Source organism: Mytilus trossulus, chromosome 11 (assembly GCF_036588685.1).
Source record: "Mytilus trossulus isolate FHL-02 chromosome 11, PNRI_Mtr1.1.1.hap1, whole genome shotgun sequence".
NCBI classification, from domain to species: Eukaryota; Metazoa; Mollusca; class Bivalvia; order Mytilida; family Mytilidae; genus Mytilus; species Mytilus trossulus.
In genome coordinates this window covers 797,906-808,412 of record NC_086383.1, presented here as the reverse complement: position 1 = coordinate 808,412, position 10,507 = coordinate 797,906, and positions in this window count along the sequence as shown.

Sequence of the window (10,507 nt, the reverse complement as noted above, 5' to 3'; positions counted from 1 at the left end):
TAAATGCAACAGGGAGAGAGTGTGCATAATGAGGACATATAAAACCTTTCAATTAGTTTAATTGAGGTCTGGAGCTGGCGTATGACAGTAACTGCTAGCCTTGTGTATAGTAGTCCTTTGTTATTTTATTATCATTGTCATGTTGATTAGTTTCTTAGTTTGTTTCCTATACTGACATAGGACTTGTATTTCCTATTGAAGTGCGTGTTACTGTTCGTATTACTGTGTGTTTTTCATTCTTTATTGGCTAGAGGTATAGGGGAGGGTTGAGATCTCACGTAACATGTTCATCCCCGCCGCATTTGTGCGCCTGTCCCAATCCAGGAGCCTCTGTCCTTCTAAGTCTTGTATGATTTTGATTTTAGTTCATTGTTATGTTTCGGAGTTTAGTATTACGTCTATAATCGCTGAACCAGTACACTTTTTTGTCTAGGGGCCAGCTGAAATACGCCTAGCACAACTTTTATTGCGACGCTATATTTAAGTATTCCTTCCGTATCATTTCTTGGAACTGAAATACATCATAAAAGGCTATATATTATCATCATGCAATCGATAAACAAGAAAGGAAAACGTTTTAAGTTGTATGCCAGCCCACCGAAGCGCTTTTTCTGGATCTACCTTCATCAGGAACGTCAAAAAGGCGAATAATACTATATGGTTTACTGCGAGTTGGTCATTTTTCACTGATACTTCTAAAAGTTTGGCACTGGGAACACAAAATAGCTTTGAATTATTGATCTCAAACGCTAACCTTATATAAGAGATTTAAATCAACGTAGTTGATTCCGGTTTAAATAGGTTTAATTATATATTTTTTTATAGATGCACAACCTTAAAATTTCAGGATAATGTTATCCCATGTGATGTCTTATATGTTTCATAAAAAAAAAAACCGACTTCTTCTTTTCATTATTTATTTGATGTTATTAAGAATGATTTGATATATTTCATGCTATTTATTTATAACTACGAATAGTTCGTATCAGAGCCGTGTTTACATCAGTGATTACAGGTACCCCTCTTGTCGCCCCTTTATATTTTTGATATTTTAAGCAAACATTTAAAAAATTAAACTTTCAAAAAGTGAAATTATCAAAATTGCAAATTAGGTTTAGTATTTTAAAAGTTTGATCAAGTTTCTAAAATATCAAATTTATAAACGATATTTAGAATTTTGATATTTTAATAATTTGGTTAAAATTTCAAAATTTCAAAACTTTAACACAATTTGAAATTTTGATATTTTAAAACTTTGATCAAAATTCCAAAAATCTAAAATTTCAAAACTTTTTAAAACTTTGAATTGATAAGTGTTACACGGACCGAATTTACACGAATATGTATATCCTCTTCAACAGTGTTTGAAATCTCTATTCTGAATTTCATTTAAACTAAGCTAAATATGTTTTGTGGAAAATTGAATATAAATAAACATTATATGAAGACATCATTTAATTTTTAATTAAACAAATATAAGATCAGGCAAATATATCATGTATCATCATAATTTTAAATTTGAGGAACTTTCAAAACTTGAAATTTAATTTACAAGTTAAGATATATAATCTTGTTTTTATTATTATTATTTTTTATATAAAATAGTTTAAAATATGGTTTTATCATAAGAAGACTTTATTCAAATGGAATAAACATGGAACACTTTCACGGATTCATTTTTCATTGTGTTCATGGTTGCCTATCAATGACACAGGGACTCGGTTAAAAGATTAAAATTTTGTAAATCAATGTTTTTAATTTATTTTTTATTATTTCCTGTCTATTTGCATTACTATATTAACATATTTAAAGTTGCCATCACTATTTCTTTGTTTTCTGGCAATGTGCAGTTTACTATCCATATCCTTATACTGAAAAAACCTAAAGGGATCTAAGTCGCCATCTTGGATTGCCTTCCCTACTTTAGATAAAAAATAATTAAAAATATTAATAAATTACTATATACCTTACAACAGCCCTCATTTTCTTCCGAAATTATTCTTCTATCACATGCATATATTGATTTGTGGATTAACAGAACCCTTACGCAGCTTCAGTTGCATTTGTGTCAGAATATTCAAATTTCCCGGCGAAAGCAACGTATCATTCGGAAACTTCCGGGTTGATGCGTTTACTACAATGATAAATCCTTATAAACAGACGAGTGCTGTCCCCTAACGTCATACCTACGCCACACCAAGATATCCTTCATATAAATTAAATATCAAACAAAAATGGCTTTAAACAGTTAGTGCATGTATTGTTTCAATGTCAGATTATCCTCCTATCCTTCCGCCCAATGAAAATATCAAATGACTGTCCCAAACTATCGTGTTGTATTTCTGACATCGTCCTGATATTTTTCTAATCATAGATTTATGCAGTACAACACTTATATAATCAGAGGAGTATGTATGTATATGGAAAAGGGGCCCTCTGATTGAACTTCATACATACATGTATGATAAGTTGATATACTTTTTCAAAGTATTACTCCAAGTTGGTCTACCAACCAGCCCTCCCCCTTTTTTATATCCTGGTACTGTTAGTTAACCTGATAAATCCCATTGAACATGTCAATATTTTAAGTAACTTCTTCATTTTATTGATGTGTCTACGAAAAGTCAATGATTTCATATGTTACCCCGTTTGAAGAAAGGTTCTATTCGTTAACATGGTTAATTATTTGGGCTCAATATGTAATAATAAATCAGGGGACACCATCGTCTGCTTATAAGGATTTATCGTTGTGGTAAACGCACCAACCCGGAAGTTTCCGAATGATACGTTGCTTTCGCCGGGAAATTTGAATATTCTGACACAAATGCAACTGAAGCTGCGTAAGGGTTCTGTTAATCCACAAATCAATATATGCATGTGATAGAAGAATAATTTCGGAAGAAAATGAGGGCTGTTGTAAGGTATATAATAATTTATTAATATTTTTACTTATTTTTTATCTAAAGTAGGGAAGGCAATCCAAGATGGCGACTTAGATCCCTTTAGGTTTTTTCAGTATAAGGATATGGATAGTAAACTGCACATTGCCAGAAAACAAAGAAATAGTGATGGCAACTTTAAATATGTTAATATAGTAATGCAAATAGACAGGAAATAATAAAAAATAAATTAAAAACATTGATTTACAAAATTTTAATCTGCTAACCGAGTCCCTGTGATCAATGACACCGTTTTTAATGTATGTCTAAAAGATTATTATCCGAAAAAATAATTCACAATAGTATGTTGTTAACTAGGTTGGTCCCCTCCGTACAACATTCAGTATGCCTTCGGAATATACAAAAAGTAAGAATTTCAATAACGACCGGGAAACAGACTAGTTGTTAACCTTCTATGATTATTAAAGAATGACGGATGGTTTTTTTCTCAGTACGTCTAAACACTGCTAAGGAGTCCTTAGTGCACACAGGCCTTGACTATGCTACTTAGGACTAGAAGGAGTGTTGTTATATGTATTATTTTGATATATCATGTTAGAGAATGATATTTAATGCATAAATTTCAAATTTTACAAAAAAAAAATAATCGTAAATAAACGAAATATTCAACATTATTTAGACACGTGCCGGTTTTTCTTTAATATGCCGAAAATCAATGAACTGATTGACACGTGCCAAATAACATAGCAACTGATTAAACAATCACGATCTTTTTATTTTAAGTAATTTAAAACAATTGTATCGAAAATATTTATGCTTCAAATATTTATAATTAAATGTGTTGTTCTTATTTAAAATGATAAAAAAGGACAAATAATTTTGCTGTTCTTTTATTTCTTTCCCAACAAAATTGTTTGTCATAAGAGCACGACTTTGATGTGCGCTAACTTATAAGTAAGAGTGTGGTCAGCTTGTTAAAATGTTTATGTAAGATATACGAAGACAAAAGAAATATATATATTTATAAGTGTTTTGTTTTTATTTTAATTCCGACAAAGATGCGTGCATATACAAATGGTTTAAATAAAAACCGTAAATTCCGAAACAGCTATATATGTTAAGTTTCATGAAATGAATAAGCGGTTCTCAAGTTACAGTGCGACATGTGGACGCCCGGCGGACGGACGTACGCCGTACATTTGTATACTATAATACTTCCCCTCAAAATGTTGACGGGCGTATAAAAAAAACCGCAGTGCGCCCGTATGTCAGAAGGAAATCTGATTTGTATAATTTTTGTCGAGTCTTCGACTTTAGTTGAAAAAGCGTTATTGAATACCAAGAAAGAAAATAAATCCCGTGAAGACGAATTTCTTCCTTTGTTCGAGAACAATCTTATTGAAATAGAAATCTGTGATTTTTTTTTGATTTTTTTTTTAACAACAAATATAGTCTTTATTCTAAAGATATCTTGTTACAATTATACTTCACTGTCCAAGCGCCAGTGGAGTATTCCTGTGAAAAAACTTCTGAGTTGCCAGGAACATACCGATTAGACCGTTGGTTTTCCCGTTTGAATGGTTTTACACTAGTAATTTTGGGGGCGCACTACGTTTGCGCGCATTTGGGGATTAAAATATTTTACGTTTGCGCGCAGCTTTTGATTACATTTGCGCGCATTTATTTTACAGGTAATCTCAGGTAAAAATATAAATACAAATTATATTAAGTTATAAATAACTATTTTTTTTTTGTATTTTCATATTAATCAATTATTAATAATAAAAACAGTGTGTTTATCAGTCAAATTATATCATGACTGTTCAAATTGAATTCTAAAAGCAAGTAAAAACTCCGTTATAGCTTAAGGTCAAGTTACAATATATGAAAGGGCTTTGTAACGGATTTTCTTAAAAATTTGCATACACCTTTGACTTATTGAATTGTGTCTGAAAATCGAAACACAAATCTGCGGTTTTATCTCTTTTATCCCTGCCTTATGAGACTTATACTAAAGGAAGGGGTACTGATACTTGTAAATAATTGAACAAATTATAAGCATTATAACCTGTATTTTCCCTAAAAAATTACTAATTGAATACTTTCAAAATATGTGCCTTATGATAATATTAAGACTGGAAATGGAGAATGTGTCAAAGAGACAACATACTAAGACTAACGGAAGGGGTACTGATACTTATAAATAATTGAACAAATTAATAGACAAATAAGCATTATTACCTGTATTTTACCTGAGTTTACCTGCCAAAAAAATGCGCGCAAATGTAATGGAAAGCTGCGCGCAAACGTAATGATTTTTTCGCGCAAATGTAATGGTAATGCGCGCAAACGTAATGCACCGAATTTTGGGGCCCTTTATAGCTTGTTGTTCGGTGTGAGCCAAGGCTCCGTGTTGAAGGCCGTACTTTAACCTATAATGGTTTAATTTTTAAATTGTTACTTGGATGGAGAGTTGTCTCATTGGCACTCACACCACATCTTCCTATATCTATCAGAATATAATAAATAATATTACATAAACTATTACAATATTTTCAACTTATTATATTAAATCAATTTCTTCATTTATGAAAAATACATTTTGAGAAATTATTTTGCTTTCCTTCATAACCCTTCTTAATTCCTTTATAAACAATTCATACACATCTATATATTTCAATTTTTGCTCTGAAACATAGTATGACTTGAAAATGCAAAAACCTAAAACTGTCAAAAAATAGTTAAAACCATAATAACCTTTATCTGATATTTTGTATCCAAATACTAATTGTTTAACTGATATCTTATTTTTAAAATTGAGTTTTGCAAGAAGATGTTCCACTTTATCCCAAAAGTCTTTTAAAAAAGAACATGTTATAAAGAAATGAAAGTAATCTTCCTCTTCTGTTTGACAAAAATTACATTTACTATTAGTAGAAATTTTCCATTTAAATAGTAATTGCTTTGTGGGAATAATATAATTTAGCAGTTTCCATCTAAACATTTTCATCTTATTCTCTCTTAAAAATTTTAATATAAAATCGTTTACGAATGACATATTTGGCTTGCTATCTAGCTTTAAATTTTTTGTCCAAATATTGATACCAATCGGCTGTGTATACTTTTGATCTACTAGACTATTATATAACATTTTATTAAAGATATCTTGTGCTTGTATTTGTTTATTTCCCCATCTCAAATTATCCTTATTATAATACTAATTTTACTCTTTAAAGAGTTTTCTTTAATTAGAATTTGCTGCCATTCCTTTGGGATGGAAGATTTTAATATTGTAAACTCTGCAATCCAATTAGACTTATTGCTTAATTTTTCTAAAATAAAACCCTCTGATAACTTTCCCGCACGATCATTCAAGTATGTCGTTGATGTAAATCAAACCACTTGCTACCCAGTTTTGAAAGAACAAACTTTTGTTACAATGTTTAACGTATCTATTTCCCCAAATAATCTGTTTTCTTATAATTGAAAAATGATCTTAAAATTTTGTAAAACCTCCCCCTGTTTTCACCCAGCTTGAAATTACTTGCAAATAAAAGTCTGGTATATTTTCAAATTCTTTTAGTGATTTAATGTTATCTAAATGCATGTTAAAGACAAGATAATTTTATCTGTGATTTTAATATGTCCATAACTTCGATGAACCAAAGCAATTTAAATATCGACCTGTATTTAAATCAAATGGTTCTCTTTTTCTTCTTTTGGTATACAATAGTCCATCGATATCCCATGATAACATACTGTTGTCATGCGAGGACTAGTCTATTTACAAAACTTTTAACCCAAATAAAAACATTATGTATGTTTCATTCTTATATGTTCAATGTAAAAATGCCGGTATATAATTTTAAATTGCAACTATCTATAGTACCGTAACTTTCTATCCAGGCGTATAAAGAATGGTCGACAAGTGCGTATATTTTTTTTAATCAATATTTCTTGTGTGTTTCAAACTGTCCTTCACTTTTAACAACGATACGAGTACTTACATTTTCCCATATTTACCCTTGGAAAAAAATGTGTAACAGATTTTTATTTTATCAAATCTTTTTTTTTTTTTTTTTTTAATTATTTAGATTTTTATTTAGTAATATTGACTTGTATATTACTATCGGACACGCAAGAAGACAGAGATGTATATTATACACCCGACAGGAAATCGCTTGAATACATGGACGTGTCACCTCACAATACCTTTGGGAGTAATACCTTTAGCCAGGCAGGTGATCAGACAAGGGAAGGTCCGAATTTATTGAAATAAGTTTATTACATAAAAGAATTATGAACAAATTAGATTTTTGAAAACAATTTTCACGGAACACTTATTTATAGATATAGGAAGATGTGGTGTGAGTGCCAATAAGTTAACTCTCCATCCAAATAACAATTTAAAAAGTAAACCATTATAGGTTAAAGTACGGCCTTCGACACGGAGCCTTGGCTCACACCGAACAACAAGCAATAAAGGGCCCCAAAATTACAAGTGTAAAACCATTCAAACGGGAAAACCAACAAAGATCATTTGTAACTTTAAACTATGACTTTTTAACCAATTCCCATATAAACAGTTAAAAACGACATGCAGATCTTGGTTACTTAAAAAACATTTTCCGTATCAAATTAGTAAGTCGGATAATACAACCGTTCGATTGACAAGATATCCACTCGCAATTACGACTACATTAGGTTACTGTTTTGGTCTTTAGTTGTTCATAGACATATCGTGGCTAAAAACGGAAAAGATAGTCAAAGACGGTCAAATTGGCGGCACGCAGAGAATTGATACTCTAATTTCAAAATTGATGGTGATCTCTTGTCTAGCAGAATAAAATTTAATATCAATGAATTTGAGCATTTTTATACAGAATGAACATAGTATCAATTATTTTTTTTGCGGAGTTTCCCTTTAAGCTAATGGTTAAATCTCGAAAAAATGCATCTTTTCCCGATATTTCACAGTTTGACGTCGCGCAAAATAACATGTACGGCAACAATTTTAAATGTGTCAAAAAGAAAGAATTCTTCAATTATTAAGTAAGAAAATTTCTGTCAAAAATTATAATATAGGAAATTTTTATTAAGGTCATATAATATGTGATAAGACTGATATTAAAATACTAATTCAATGTCATGCAATAAGGTTTTTAGAAGAAAGAGTTTAATGTCTGCTTTTTTTATTTTAATTCTGCGAATTGTTTTTGTCTGTAAAAACACAAAACAGAGAGATAAAGAAAATCACAACTAATTGAATAAAATGGAGGATTGAAATGGAGAATGTGTCAAAGAGACAACAATCCGACCAAAGAGCAGAAAATGGTGCGTCTAAACACGACTAAGGACTCTTAAGTGCACTAATGAGTTATAATATGGTACTGAGGACCACTAAAAGGGTTGCTGTACAATGTAAACACATTTCTTATCTGGATAGATATTGTTATTTAATGCATATATATTCAAATTTAATCAATAAAAGATCACAAAGGATAATAGAACAATGACTGAGCCGGTTTTCGTTAATTTTTCCGAAAATCACTGAACTATAAGACACGTGTCAAATTACATATAACTGATAACACTATTACCTTAAAATATGAAAAAAATAATTATTTGGATAAGAAAATTACCCTGACATTTAGACATATTTACCATAAAATATATTTTAAATTTTTAAAATATCATTTAATATGCATCGGTTTATGATTAAATGAAAAAATATAGAAAATTGTTAAGCTGTTTTTTATTTCAGGAAGGAAAATTATGTTTGCATCGAAATAATTAGCCCCTCCCCTATAAATGATCATTAACCCCAAGTGGGGGCTTAAATTTGGACACCGATCGCGAGGCCTGACTGCCACAAACAACAGATTACGAACAGCAAACAGTGGAGATACACCAATTGATATGTATGAAATACAACGACGGACACAAAATATTGCACTGAAAAATTTCAACTACCATTAAGATCGATTTTTCAAATCTCCTTATCAAATTAGTCCTGCATTTTAAAAAAAACATGGGATATCTATTACCGTTTGGTTTCAAATTTGAATTGAAAATTGCATTTTCCCAAAGAGTTTTAGGTAAAACCCCGAGAATTTCACCACCTAGAAATTCGAAGTGTTAGGATGTTTGGAAATATGTATGAATTTTCTTACATACTTGAAATTGTATATGGAATAAATACAAATTCAATAAGTTTACTGTACAAACAAACCACAGACACCAATTGTGTCAGTTATATTGTTTAATTCATTTTACTGAGAGAAACATTTGATTAATTGATTATTCAGTGGTTGTTTAAACGTCCAGTGGCAAAAGTTTCATGCATATTCAGGACGAAAAGTCGTTTCAGAAGTATATAATGTAGTATTTGGTATAACAAATGTTTAAATTTTCTATTTATTTGGTAAATGTCATTTTCTTAGCTAGTTCTAATTAATTTGTACGAATAAAATTTTCGGACAAAAAAATATCTTTTGCTCTAAATTAACATTTACGATTCTGAAAACAATGGATAATATAAGGAACATTGTAACTTACATAACAAAAAAGAGATTATGATTGTTTAATCAGTTGTTTCGTCAACTTCGCTCGTGCCAGTCGGATCACTGATTTTCGGCAATATCAAGGAAAAACCGACACGTTTTAAATAATCTTCAACTACTCATTTATTGGTGAAATTAACCTGATACATGGCCTGTTGATAAGTATATATGTACAGAACTACAAAAACTTGCAGTGCATGTTAACATAAAAGAATCAAATAATTTCTGCTATGCTTGTAGTGAATACGAAAACAGCTTACTATTTTTTTTATATATACGTATAAACCGTCAAAGTGAAAAATTATATAACATAAAAATACATAGATCATTCATTTATTGAAATCAATTATATAAAACATGTAGTTGAAATAATTTCTAGAACCAGTCAATGTCTATAGACATAATGCGTCGGACATTGTATGCATAAAAATAAAATTTAGATTTTTAACTGTATGAAATAAAATTAGTTTAGGGTTTCGCGGAACACAATGTCTCGCCTTCGTTTGCCGTAAACTTGAACTCTATGGCTGAACTTTAATCAAGACACTATATTTTGATTGTTAGGAGCTTCTGTCTAAGTTCAGAAATATTTCTGGTGCCTATAAAATAGCCGACTTTAATTTAGTTATTTGAATCTGAGCTGGCAAAATAGAATATTATCTATTATCCTGGTATCGGCAAAACAGCCACAAGTATTGCCTTTAATTATAATGCATATCAATTTTAAATACTATTCTAAATATCATAGCTTTGAGAATCGTGTAAAAAGCGTTCGTTATTCATTCCTCAATGAATCATTCAAAGTGCGTGTATCGTGCGTGCGTGTATCGTGCGTGTATCGTGCGTGTATCGTGTATTTATCATTCATCGTGCATCGTGCGTGTATCGTGCGTTCATCATTCATCATTCATTTTGCGTTAATCCTTCGTGTAACGCTCAACGCTCATCGTGCGTGTATCGTGTATCGTGCGTGTACCGTGCGTGTATCGTGCATTCACCGTGCGTGTATCGTGCGTGTGGTCAGTTTGAATTTTAGAAGGTCTG